General features: G+C 40.4%; 1 protein-coding gene across 1 annotated transcript in view; it reads left to right on the top strand.

Annotated features, from left to right (window-relative positions):
* The first annotated feature begins 6,049 nt into the window (after positions 1–6,049).
* LOC139480228 (uncharacterized) overlaps positions 6,050–13,558 on the top strand; it is a 54,385-nt gene continuing 46,876 nt past the window's right edge. Inside the window, exon 1 of the mRNA XM_071263256.1 lies at positions 6,050–6,110. The gene's annotated coding sequence lies outside the window, so the exon portion shown is untranslated. The remainder of the gene's footprint in view (positions 6,111–13,558) is intronic.

The raw sequence follows: 13,558 nt of genomic DNA, 5'->3' as shown, positions 1-13,558 counted from the left end.
ACAGGGCTATCTCGACACTTTCTCAGTATACTCAAGTTTGATAGACTGAGTAGCACAGGGCTATATCGACACTTTCTCAGTATACTCAAGTTTGATAGACTGAGTAGCACAGGGCTATCTCGACACTTTCTCAGTATACTCAAGATTGATAGACTGAGTAGCACAGGGCTATATCGACACTTTCTCAGTATACTCAAGTTTGATAGACTGAGTAGCACAGGGCTATCTGGACACTTTCTCAGTATACTCAAGTTTGATAGACTGAGTAGCACAGGGCTATCTCGACACTTTCTCAGTATACTCAAGTTTGATAGACTGAGTAGCACAGGGCTATCTGGACACTTTCTCAGTATACTCAAGTTTGATAGACTGAGTAGCACAGGGCTATCTGGACACTTTCTCAGTATACACAAATTTGATAGATTGAATAGCACGGGATTATCTCGACACTTCTCAGTATACTCAAGCTTGATAGACTGAGTAGTACAGGCCTATCTCGACACTTTCTCAGTATACACAAGTCAGATATACTGAATATCACAGGGCTATCTGGACACTCGCCGTTAAAAACAAATGTTGACAGACTGATGAAATAAGGCGTGCTGAAGGCTGCTTTTATCAGTATCTCCGTTATACCAGGTTGGCGTGAAAGTATTAATATGTCTTAAAATGTAGTAAACATGTGCATACAAACTCTGTATCAAGCATGTAGATTGAAAGAGATTGAAGAATCGATAGATACATGTTGTAAATATATGTGAATGTGTGTGTGTGTGTGTGTGTGTTAATGTGTCAACTGTGACATTACTGTGTATAGATTTACCTTCACAATCCTTAAATAACTGTACAAAACTCTTAGCTGCATGTTTACATGTTATATATCGCTTCTGAGTTTCTAATCTATCAGACGTTTTCAACAAATTGTTATTTGTTTTATAAGTAACTTGAATGTCCATGAAGCAAAATAGTGGTGGATGGAAATGTATTCGCACATAAAATAATTTTGTGGTAATGTATATATATTCATATAATGTATAAAGATGTGGGACTTGTATTGATGATTATTATTATAAGACACAGTTTCAATTTCGTTCTGTTTTATTTGATGTGGATACTTTCTGATCACATTTCCCGTTGAGGAGGAAGACAAGTGTATTAAAGAATCATTTTTAAAATCTTAATTTCTTTATACTTGTTTCATTTTCCTTAGTTTACATGGCATCAAGTCATGCTTGAAATTACGACTTTTGCATATGGTGATTTGCATCCCTTTTCAGAATAAGGGTGGTTTACCTTATATGGTCATTTGGACACCGTCAGTAAATTTCAAACGACATCAATCATCGCCTTTGATGCATGGAACATTAATATGGACCACAAACCGAATATATAACATCAAAGTTGCCAATCTGATAACCTTCATATATTTGAGTTCAGTTTCCAATTTTTCCACCTGGTTCATCTCACACTGGGTACACACGTTGACGAAATGGGATGTAATAACTGAGAATCATAAATGTTTTCCCTCTTGTCACTTCAATTCTGATAGTTGTCATATAGATGCAGATAGGAGGGGCGGAGAGAGCAAGTGGGAGAATGTTTGATATGTCTGTTTGAGGCTGAACGATATTGTGGACCAGGGATGAGACTAGACCTAGGAGGTATATCAAGAGGTGCAGCTGAGGGTGACTCTGAAGCTGTAAGTCTGCAAAGCGACGTTCCTCATGGCTGGTTGGTTGGTTGTTTTACGCAACACTCAGCAATATTCCAGCTACATGACGGCGGTCTGTAAATAATCGAGTCTGGACCAGACACTCCAGTGATTGATATCATGAGCATCGATCCGCGCAATTGGGATCGATGACATGCTTCAACCAAGTCAGCGAGCCTGACCACGCGATCCCGTTAGTCGCCTTTTACGACAAGCATAGTCGCCTTTTACGGCAAGCATGGGTTGCTGAAGATCTATTCTACCCCGGATCTTCACGGGTACGTTCCTCAATGGAAAGAGGAAGAGACAATGTCAATCATATTCAACTATCCTTGATTATTGATAAAACCATGTTTGCTTCATACCCGATTAGTTTGTATGTCTGAACTGCACACGAATAGCGACCGATCCGTCTGTAAAATCACAAGCTGTTACGTTGAGTGTAATACAGCTGGAAGAGTATGTCACATCATAAATGTAGAACCGAGAACACACCCTACAATGAGACTGTGGCCATACCCTAGGTCAACTCTTCAGCTCAGTCATAATCTTAATGGCTGTTGCAGATATTCCTGCTTGAGAAGCCGTTCCTCAATTACATATAATTACAACAGAGTACAATACACCTATCTGGTATGAAAGTTCCTTTGGCAAGTGAGTGTGAATGCTTGTAGGGCGTGACGTGCTGAGCCTTTTTGTGAACACCTGGGCCCCGTTCCACAAAGCGATCTTAGTGCTACGTTGATCGTAAGCCTATGATAAAGTATGGGAGTTACGACCAACTTAACACTAAGATCGCTTTGTGGAACGGGGCTCTGGTGTCATCACTGATTTTCAGTGATTCATTCACATAATTTTCGCCGCTACAGTAAACTACGTTTATAACGAACACGCTTACATTGTATTACGAACTGACCGATATAACGAACTGAATTTTAGTCCCGGCCCCATGTATATATGCCGTAGATATGCTTATAACGAACAATGGTTATTACGAACTACAAATAGTGGTTCCTTTGTGTTCGTTATAACCATAGTTTACTCTATTTTGCCTTTTACGCCCAATGGAATCTGTTTCGGCGGATAATCGAGACTGGTGATTCTCTGTCGTTGACGTTTTCCTGAAGGAATCCTCTCCGTGAGGTTAGTAACACCGAATTTACCATCCTGCCTGGCCGACTGCAGTAAACATCACATAATGAATTAGTATAAATCAGAACTTAAACCACACTATAAAAATGTGTTGAGAATTTTAACAGATACAAGACATGTTAAGAAAAGTGTTTTAGTCCAAACGATATGCACATTTGATGTGTTCTATCTAAACACGTTTGAGCACATGAAATGAGCTATCGTCTCATAGCCTAAACACCACCTAAGCACAATATCTCCATAACTCAAACATGTTTCGAATTTAAACGCATTCAAACATATTTAGAATTTAAACATGTTAAATAAAGTGCATGTCAAATGTGGATGAGATGGATAATTCATCATCCAAAACTGGCCCCCACAGGAGATATCGCTTGGGTGAGATCAAGCGATATCTACACTGTAGATATCGCTGCAATGAAATTGCATCACAATGCTTTGCAGACCATTGTGACGTCATTGGTTACCATGACGTCACAATCAAATGACATCACTAATGGCTCCGCTATTGAAGCTGTTAGCAGTCCTTTTTACACTGAAGACACTGTTTATTACTGTCTACAAACTGAAACAGTTAGAAGAATGATGTGGGATGATAAATAAAATCTCACCCTCGTGTCTTTTGATATCAAATATATCAACACTCGTAGATAAAAGTGGAAAAGATCCTTGACAAGCCTCGGAGTTTTCCCACTTTTATCAACTCGTGTTCATATATTTGATATCAAAAGACACTCGGGTGAGATTCTCTACATATAGTGAACTTAGATGTGTATATCAGATTCACAGGCACTTGCATAACACATAGACCACCACGACTCGGTACACTATTCGCATAAAATTGTACAAATATTTCAAGCTGATGGGGACGAGAAACATTGGCACTTATGACGTCGACAATGTACGTAGCACAGGTGGTAGCATGACGGACGACAAATCTACAGGTTGCATGTTCAAATGCCACCGAGGTTTAAATTTCTTTGTGTTTATGAATGTTTTGTTGCTGAATGAAAAATCGTATTTCTCTTATACAGGAAACTGACAATGAAAGAATGACCTTTTTTAGTTAGTGACGACAGGCCATTTAGTTAAAAAATACTAACTGATTTAGGTGACTAACATGTTAGTGTCTGAGTGGATAGTGAAATTCACTAAGTAAGTAAACTTATCAAACTATTTCTGTCAGTGCATAATAAATTGTTTATGAACATGTCTAGGATCACTTTTCGAAACACTTTCCTGTCTATTATGTTTACTTTGGTGCTTGTTCCTGTTTCTTTAATGGCGGTAAGCCGGATTAAACATATTTCCTTTAGACCAAGGAAAATGACCCGAAACAATCTTAACAATAACGTGTTATAATAATAATAATAATAATAATAATAATAATAATAATAATAATAATAATAATAATGAACCAGCCTGACTGTGAGTTAGTGAGTATGGTTTAACGCCGCTCTTCCAGAATATCAACGCGGGGGACACCAAAAATGGTGCCTGACTGTGCCAGGATCACTTAAACCCTCTTTGCTGCATTTGTTTTTATTTTAATCTGTGTCATAATAATAATTATAACAACAAAAACAGTAATAATCAATCTGGTGTTTTATGTTAGCCAGTCATTTAATCGAGTCTAGAAAACTGGTGATTGGTAGCATGAGCACCGCTCTAGACCGTTGGGATACGCTGACACAAGATCAGCCGACTAGACAAGCACCGCTCTACGCCGTTGGCATACCATGACACAAGATCAGCCGACTAGACTAGCACCGCTCTACGCCGTTGGCATACCATGACACAAGATCAGCCGACTAGACAAATGCCGCTCTACGCTGTAGGCCACTACGCCCCTGGGATACGGTGACACATAATCAGACGATTGGACAAGCACCACTCTAGACAAGCATAGCTCTACGTCGTGGGGGTACGATGACACATAATCAGCCAACTAAACAAGCACCTCTCTACTCGTTGGCATACGATGACTCATAATCAGACGACTAGACAAGCGCCGCTCTACGCCGTTGGCATACGATGACACATAATCAGCCGACTAGACAAGCACCACTCTACGTCGTGGGGGTACGGTGACACATGGTCAGCCGACTAGACAAGCACCACTCTACGTCGTGGGGGTACGATGACTAATAATCAGCCAGGTCACATTGTGACCACCCGATGGTCACCTACGACAAACACGATTACCGAGGATTGTTTCCATTAATGACATGTCCTCTAGGTGAGATAGGTATCGACAGTTAAAATGTGTAGGTTTTCCGGAAAGTGGAAGGTCGGGGGTTCGATCCCCGGCCGCGTCATACCAAAAGACGTTTCGGTACAGATGGTGTCTTGAAAAAGGCGGGGTTTATTTGGACAGCTTCTGATTCTGTTCAAGGCGGGGGGAGAAAACGTCGGTCTTCTCTTCTCGATAATTTTGCATATCTAAGAAATAATTACAGTACATGCACTAGAAGCCATACTTTCATCAGTATGTGTATACCAGAAGGAGTGGAACGGTGACTTTCGTGTAAACATAATCAAAAGATTAAAAACATAGAAACAATAATGCACAGTTGTTACAACCAAAAGGTAACGCTCTCAACGACGGTCTATTTTTACGGCTATTTTTCTATTTATTTTATTAATTTTGTTTTTGTTGAAACGGGAACTAGATCTTACTATTGACAAATTTAAGCGTCATTGGTGTACAATATTTATATGCATACGTTGATAAGTTTACAACTAAAGAATACCCGTGAAGATCGGGGGTAGAATAGGTCTTCAGCAACCCATGTTTGCCATAAAAGGCGATTATGCTTGTCGTAAGAGGCGACTAACGGGATCGGGTTGTCAAGCTCGCTGTCCTGGTTGATGCATGTCATGGTATCCTAATTGCGTAGATCGATGCCCATGATGTCAGTCACTGGATTGTCTCGTCCATACTTGATTAGTCCGCCGACATATAGCAGGAATATTGCAAAGTGTGGCGTTAACCAACAAACAAGCAAACAAACAACAATAAAAAAATCATCCGGTGCATGGGTTACGTCCGCCTCATCAGGAAACACAGTTAGCCGTTTACGTTTTTGAAAGCGAACAAAGCCTATTGAGCAATGCGAGTATGAAAGGTTATGCTGGTCTCAGAGATGGTCACGTGATGGCGGTTACTACTCTCATCACGTGACTGGTGCACGATCGCACGACACCTCCACTGCAGGTGGCGAGCATCGCAGGCAATGGCTCATCGGTAAGTATTGTCAACAAATCTCATTCGTAAAAGTTAGATATCTTTTTAACCGTTCTTTTGAATCGACGAGGTCCTTCAATATATTTTCAATGTATGTCAATGTTTATACATAACCTTTTATATTTACAGTGGAAATGTATACACCAATTTGTGCCGATGAACATCGCCGTATTATGAGAGTTAATCATCCAGCTAATCATGATCACATTATTTCTATGTATACCCATGTATACCATATCTACTCATCTGTAGGGATATATACTCATATATATATGAATACTACTACTACTAATAATAATAATACACCCATGGCGATCCGATGTAGAATAGATCTTTAGCAACCCCTGCTTGCTGTAAAAGGCGACTATACTTGTCGTATGAGGTGACTAACGGGATCGGGTGGTCAGGCTCGCTGACTTGGTTGATGCAGGTCATCGTATCCTAAATATTGCGTGGATCGATGCGTCATATAGCTGGAATATTGCTCACTGCGACGTTAAACAACAAACACACAAACAGACAAACAAAACTAATAATAAATAGAAGCGACAATTTTTTTTCTTAAGCATAAGAAATATCTCAAAACCATGACAAAATCTGATAAAAGTACCATTTTTTAAGGTAGCATGCTTGCCGTAAAAGGCGACTATGCTTGTCGTAAGAGGCGAGCAACGGGATCGGGTGGTCAGACTCGCTTACATGGTTGATGCATGTCATCGATCCCAATTGCCGTGACTCGATTATTCAGAGACCGCCGTCATATAGCTGGAATATTGGTGAGTGCGGCGTTAAACAACAACAAACAAACAAAACCCTTCTACAGAGTTTGTTATTTAAATGTGGATATATTATCATCTAAAATCTTAATTTAGCTTCCCGTTTGTTAGAGGCGTTACCTCAAAACGATACACCTGTTAAGCAATTTACTATTTCTTGCGACAGTTGAAGGGTTGGCACCTAAACTGCAGTCACGTTTGGGCAACGCGAAATGCGACGCCTTGCACCACTAGACCACTACTACCTCCTGTCTATATCATTGCTTTGGGGGTAGAGATAATGATAAATATATTATGTTGTCAATTATAACAAGTCTCTTCATATTGCTTTTCAGAAAACAATGGTATTGTGAATGGTCATAGTTCTGAGAATCACTATTCATACTTCCACAATGATAATTTTGTGTTTCTTTGATGTATTTGGTTCACCGACGGTGCATTGGGATATTTAAAGCATACCAAGCCTTGTATGTTGCACTTTGGCACATGGCCAAAAATACCGTTTCCGTGTCCTTCATGAAAAATGTTTCTAAATATAGTCAGTGTATTTTATATAGTTTGATTCTAAATATAGGACATGTACCGATTATACCTCATACCCGATTAGCTTGTATGTCTGAACTGCACACGAATAGCGACCGATCCGTCTGTAAAATCACAAGCTGTTACGTTGAGTGTAGTACTGCTTGGAAGAGTATGCCACATCATACATGCAGAACCGAGAACACACCCTACATTGAGACTGTGGCCATACCCTAGGTCAACTCTTCAGCTCAGTCATAATCTTAATGGCTGTTGCAGATATTCCTGCTTGAGAAGCCGTTCCTCAATTACATATGATTACAACAGAGTACAATACACCTATCTGGTATGAAAGTTCCTTTGGCAAGTGAGTGTGAATGCTTGTAGGGCATGACGTGCTTAGCCTTTTTGTGAACACCAGGGCCCACTTGCACAAAGCGATCTTAGCGCTAAGACGATCGTAACTCCCATACTTTAACATAGGCTTACAATAGTCGTAGCGCTAAGATCGCTTTGTGCAAGTGGGCTCTGGTGTCATCACTGATTTTCAGTGATTCATTCACATAATTTTCGCCGCTATGTCATGAACAATGGATGACGTCATCTTCGATTATTGGCGACAATGCGTTCATGTGACGTCACATATCTACAAACGAGATAAACAAGGAAACAAACTAGCCAATATTCTTGAAAATAATTATGACAAACTAATTTTTTTATGAATGACCCAGGTACGAGGGAAAATGTCTACGTAGTCGGATCACGAGATGAAATCAACATGTTATTTGAGAAAGAAAATGCAAATGTTCTATTTTCAGTAAAATACTGTTATCACGAACTCAAAATTCTCACTAATTCTAGTTCTTTATAACCGTAGTTCGTATACAGTATATATACAGCAAATTGTCGCAATAAAAAAAATAGTTCACTATATCCGTCAGTTCGTTATAAGCGTGTTCGTTATAAACGTAATTTTCTTCATTGAGGCAGACTTAAAGTAGTTCCGCCATATAGTGTCATTTCACTTCGGGGGAAATAACATGTGAAGTGGGATATCGATTTTATTTTTAAGATAAAAAGAGTATCGTATCACTGAATGCATAATAAATAAATAAATAAATATCACCCAGGTGAAATTAATTCCACACGGAACTGTTAATCCCTCGTAAATTCTCGCAACTCGTTATTCTCTTAGTAATTACCTCAATTGAGCAGTAACCAAAGGGCGGGGGTTGTTTGCAATGTCTTGAATTTCACCACAGGATAAACATTTTAAGAGTTATTGTCTGAACTTGCTGGATGCTGACTCGATAAGACTTACGAATTCAAGCAGCTGAACATGATTTTCCTTAAACACATTGACGGTTTCTTAAATCTTCAGTCGGCAAGTAAGGAAACAGTTACTCAAGTAGATGCACTTTGTCCACGATCACTATATGCTGTAAATCTCCGTATACGTCAGGGAGAGCAAGTCTCCGTTACGTGACCAGCGCTGAATAAACAAAACGCGACATGTCATATGATTTACAGAATTCCGCTATGAATCCTATCCCGTTGAAGATTGAATAAAAGTGTTCCTGGGGATTTGCTGGATCTTTCCTCGGAAAATATCATGACTATGTCCCATCGCAGTAAAAATACCACTTACTGATAAGACGCATGTCGGTGTTGGGTAGGTGGGTGTGTAAAATGGTGGTGGGCGGAGGGGGGTGAGGGTGTAAAAGTCCGGGTCTTCGGCGTGACGAGCGAACGCTTTAACCACTAGGCTACCCGACCGCCCCCGTTATGATGAAACTGTTGTAGGTTAAGGACATATGGATTGTGGGTGTGGTGTTCCTCAATCCCATATTTCATTCCCACAGACTCTAGTGTTATGGATATGTTTATAAGTGCAGTGCAGTGTGTTGTAAACATGACAATATGTAGGTTAACACATGACTTAATCATGAAACACGACTCAGGGACGGAGGTAGGTGGGGGGGGGGGAGTCTCTAACCCTTGGAACACCTTGTGCCTGTCAAGTGCATTATCTAGGTGAACATTCTAGGGGTTTTCTGGCTGGGGGCCGACTCCAGCTTTCAGTTCAAGACAGCATGCCTCTAGGGCTGGGACGGGTAGCTCGGACCGTGGTTAGTCACGTGACATACTGTTTAATGACAAAATATATCTAGAACTCTATGGTTACACTATAAGTGACTAATGTTTGCATTCCTTCTGACTTTATATGTTTGATTAAAGATAAAACTTCAGTCAACTTATGTTTGCAATAAAAAAAATAGTTCACTATATCCGTCAGTTCGTTATAAGCGTGTTCGTTATAAACGTAATTTTCTTCATTGAGGCAGACTTAAAGTAGTTCCGCCATATAGTGTCATTTCACTTCGGGGGAAATAACATGTGAAGTGGGATATCGATTTTATTTTTAAGATAAAAAGAGTATCGTATCACTGAATGCATAATAAATAAATAAATATCACCCAGGTGAAATTAATTCCACACGGAACTGTTAATCCCTCGTAAATTCTCGCAACTCGTTATTCTCTTAGTAATTACCTCAATTGAGCAGTAACCAAAGGGCGGGGGTTGTTTGCAATGTCTTGAATTTCACCACAGGATAAACATTTTAAGAGTTATTGTCTGAACTTGCTGGATGCTGACTCGATAAGACTTACGAATTCAAGCAGCTGAACATGATTTTCCTTAAACACATTGACGGTTTCTTAAATCTTCAGTCGGCAAGTAAGGAAACAGTTACTCAAGTAGATGCACTTTGTCCACGATCACTATATGCTGTAAATCTCCGTATACGTCAGGGAGAGCAAGTCTCCGTTACGTGACCAGCGCTGAATAAACAAAACGCGACATGTCATATGATTTACAGAATTCCGCTATGAATCCTATCCCGTTGAAGATTGAATAAAAGTGTTCCTGGGGATTTGCTGGATCTTTCCTCGGAAAATATCATGACTATGTCCCATCGCAGTAAAAATACCACTTACTGATAAGACGCATGTCGGTGTTGGGTAGGTGGGTGTGTAAAATGGTGGTGGGCGGAGGGGGGTGAGGGTGTAAAAGTCCGGGTCTTTGGCGTGACGAGCGAACGCTTTAACCACTAGGCTACCCGACCGCCCCCGTTATGATGAAACTGTTGTAGGTTAAGGACATATGGATTGTGGGTGTGGTGTTCCTCAATCCCATATTTCATTCCCACAGACTCTAGTGTTATGGATATGTTTATAAGTGCAGTGCAGTGTGTTGTAAACATGACAATATGTAGGTTAACACATGACTTAATCATGAAACACGACTCAGGGACGGAGGTAGGTGGGGGGGGGGGGAGTCTCTAACCCTTGGAACACCTTGTGCCTGTCAAGTGCATTATCTAGGTGAACATTCTAGGGGTTTTCTGGCTGGGGGCCGACTCCAGCTTTCAGTTCAAGACAGCATGCCTCTAGGGCTGGGACGGGTAGCTCGGACCGTGGTGACCGTGACATACTGTTTAATGACAAAATATATCTAGAACTCTATGGTTACACTATAAGTGACTAATGTTTGCATTCCTTCTGACTTTATATGTTTGATTAAAGATAAAACTTCAGTCAACTTATGTTTATACATGACCAGATCGTATATATTCGTTTATCTAAATACATTTTGCCAGGGCTACGGTCAAACTATTCCCAGTCGGACATTTGGACTTTTCTCTTGAGGTCTACAGCGGGTACCCGGGTAGGTACGGGTAATAGGGGTGTGGGTACTCGGGTAGTAAATTTGGACTCGTCCCATCCCTACATGCCTCAACCCAGGCTTGTTCTTGACGAAGTCAATAGCTTTAAACAAGTTGGGATGGCTCCCTGCAATAGAGCACCTGATCTTACGATTCCAACCCATTTTGAAAGTGGTTCCAAAGACAGCGTCCATGCTCACCATCAACCCAATAGGAAGTCACGTAGTCAGTGAATCGTATTCGATATAGACATGCCACCTCATGTCACTAACACACTCTGGGGGAAGTAAAGGAAGAGCTATGGCACGACGAACTAGCAAGTGGGTCGTAGATCCATGTTGATATGTGCAGCAGACTCTGGTAGGCGACTGAAGAACTGTTTGTATGTGGACTGCGACTTATCTAGGAGAATCCATACACCAGTGGGCACATCTTGTTTTCAACAAATGTGGGGATGGTGTAAATCTGGTTGAAGATGGCGGGGCACTTCAATGTCAAAAGTTCCATAGCAGAAGTATATACGTCTGCTTGAGACAGGAGACGCAGGTTGTCTGTGTTGGCAAAAATCAGGATCTTTTTGTGGTCAACATCGTCTGCCAGGGGGAACTACTGGCCTGTTGAGTGTAGACGTCTGGCAGGTCGATGGCAGAGAGATGTCTTGGTAGAGGAGGGGTGTTTTTTGCCCTTGATCTACAGAGGATAGATCTGACACTACAAAAAATGGCATTACAGCAATGATCTCAGGATCGATGTTGCCTATTCGTAGACCTGTAGCATTTACAAACAACATATTGTAAACAAACTGACATGGCAACAAATTCAATATCATTGTAACTTTAATGTAGTTTCAATATGATATATAATATAGCTCTGGTAAAGTTACTCACGTACCCAGTTATATAGTTACTGTATTCGACGTAATAAGCGCCCCGCTCTAATAAGCGCCCACGGCGATATTTGCGAATATATTTTCTAGTGAACAATCCCAATTAGCACCTCTTCCGATTGATCAAGACGTATTTATTCGAGTATGATACGCACTCGTGTGTTATATGCACCCTTAATTATGGGCAATTAAATTCTGGAAAAATATATCTCTCGTACATGAACACGAAATTTATCTTTCAACTGTTTTTTTTCACCAAAATAATATTTTAATAAGAGCCCCCTATTTCTAATTTTGAGAGCACCCTGGGCGCTTATTACGTTGAATTCGTCATATGATTTGCTTACTGGTAACATGTTACAAAAGTTAGAAGAAAGACCATATCTAAGTTACATGACCGCGCTTCTTGGTAAATGGAAGGGGTGGGTTCAAACTGTTGCTGGACTGTGTCTTTCAAGGTGCAAGGAAGGTGTCAATCTGATATGTGGTTATATTTATTCCTGTTTGTGGTAACTAGGTAATCTTGGGCGCTGATCGTAGCTTGACAGTATTTCTTGCAGCATCGCCGGTGAATGTATATTCCTCGCCTAGTACACTGTACTTAAAGCGCAAGTGTACTAAGGGGCGGGAAAAAAATAACTCAGCCTCAATAAAAAAGTCTCAACTACAATATGGACATCCTCATCAATACAGAGTTTTTAGTGAGCAATGCAATTATCTTTGACAGAGAGACATGACCATGAGAGACAGTAGTCTGTAACTCTTATTTATTAATTATCATTTCAAATCTTCAATTTCAAGAGGCTATAACAGTTTTTTGCAATAACCTAAAATGATAAACAAAAGAAATATCCCCTATTAACATTGTTTGTTCCTAAAAAGAGAACAGGAAGATACTTGTATGATCAAAAGATATGAGGGGCGGTCGGGTAGCCTAGTGGTTAAAGCGTTCGCTCGTCACGCCGAAGACCCAGGTTCGATTCCCAACATGGGTACAATGTGTGAAGCTCATTTCTTGTGTGCCCCGCCGTGATATCGCTGGAATATTGCTAAAAGCGGCGTAAAACCATACTAACTCACTCACTCACTCTCACACAAAAGACATGAATTACCAACATCATTACAAGTTATGCGATAAGAATCAAGTGTGCCTAAAATGTACCCTATTGCAGTTTGAGCTGCATCAGTTGTGAGGATTAATGGTTTGTTTTGGTCAGGATATGCAAGGATGGCGGCTGTTGTAAAGAGCTTGCTGTAGCTCTTTGAATGTCTCTTTGCAACTGTTGGACCATTGGAAAGACCCATAATTTTGCAGAATGTTGTATAGAGGGGAGACGATGCCAGAAAGGCTTGCTATAAGTTGTGATAATAAAGAGGTCAGCCTAAGAAATGAGCATGTCATGGACAATTTTAAAGGGTGGGATCTGTGTGACTGAATCTATTTTTGAAGGATGACATGGATGCCATCTTTGCTGAAGATACGCCCTAAATAGGTAACTTGTTTTGTTGCAAATATACATTTGCTTGGTTTTAAAGT

Source organism: Haliotis cracherodii, unplaced genomic scaffold (assembly GCF_022045235.1).
Source record: "Haliotis cracherodii isolate W230 unplaced genomic scaffold, xgHalCrac1.p SCAF_4, whole genome shotgun sequence".
Classification (NCBI taxonomy): domain Eukaryota; kingdom Metazoa; phylum Mollusca; class Gastropoda; order Lepetellida; family Haliotidae; genus Haliotis; species Haliotis cracherodii.
This window is presented reverse-complemented; position numbering and strand designations above follow the sequence as displayed.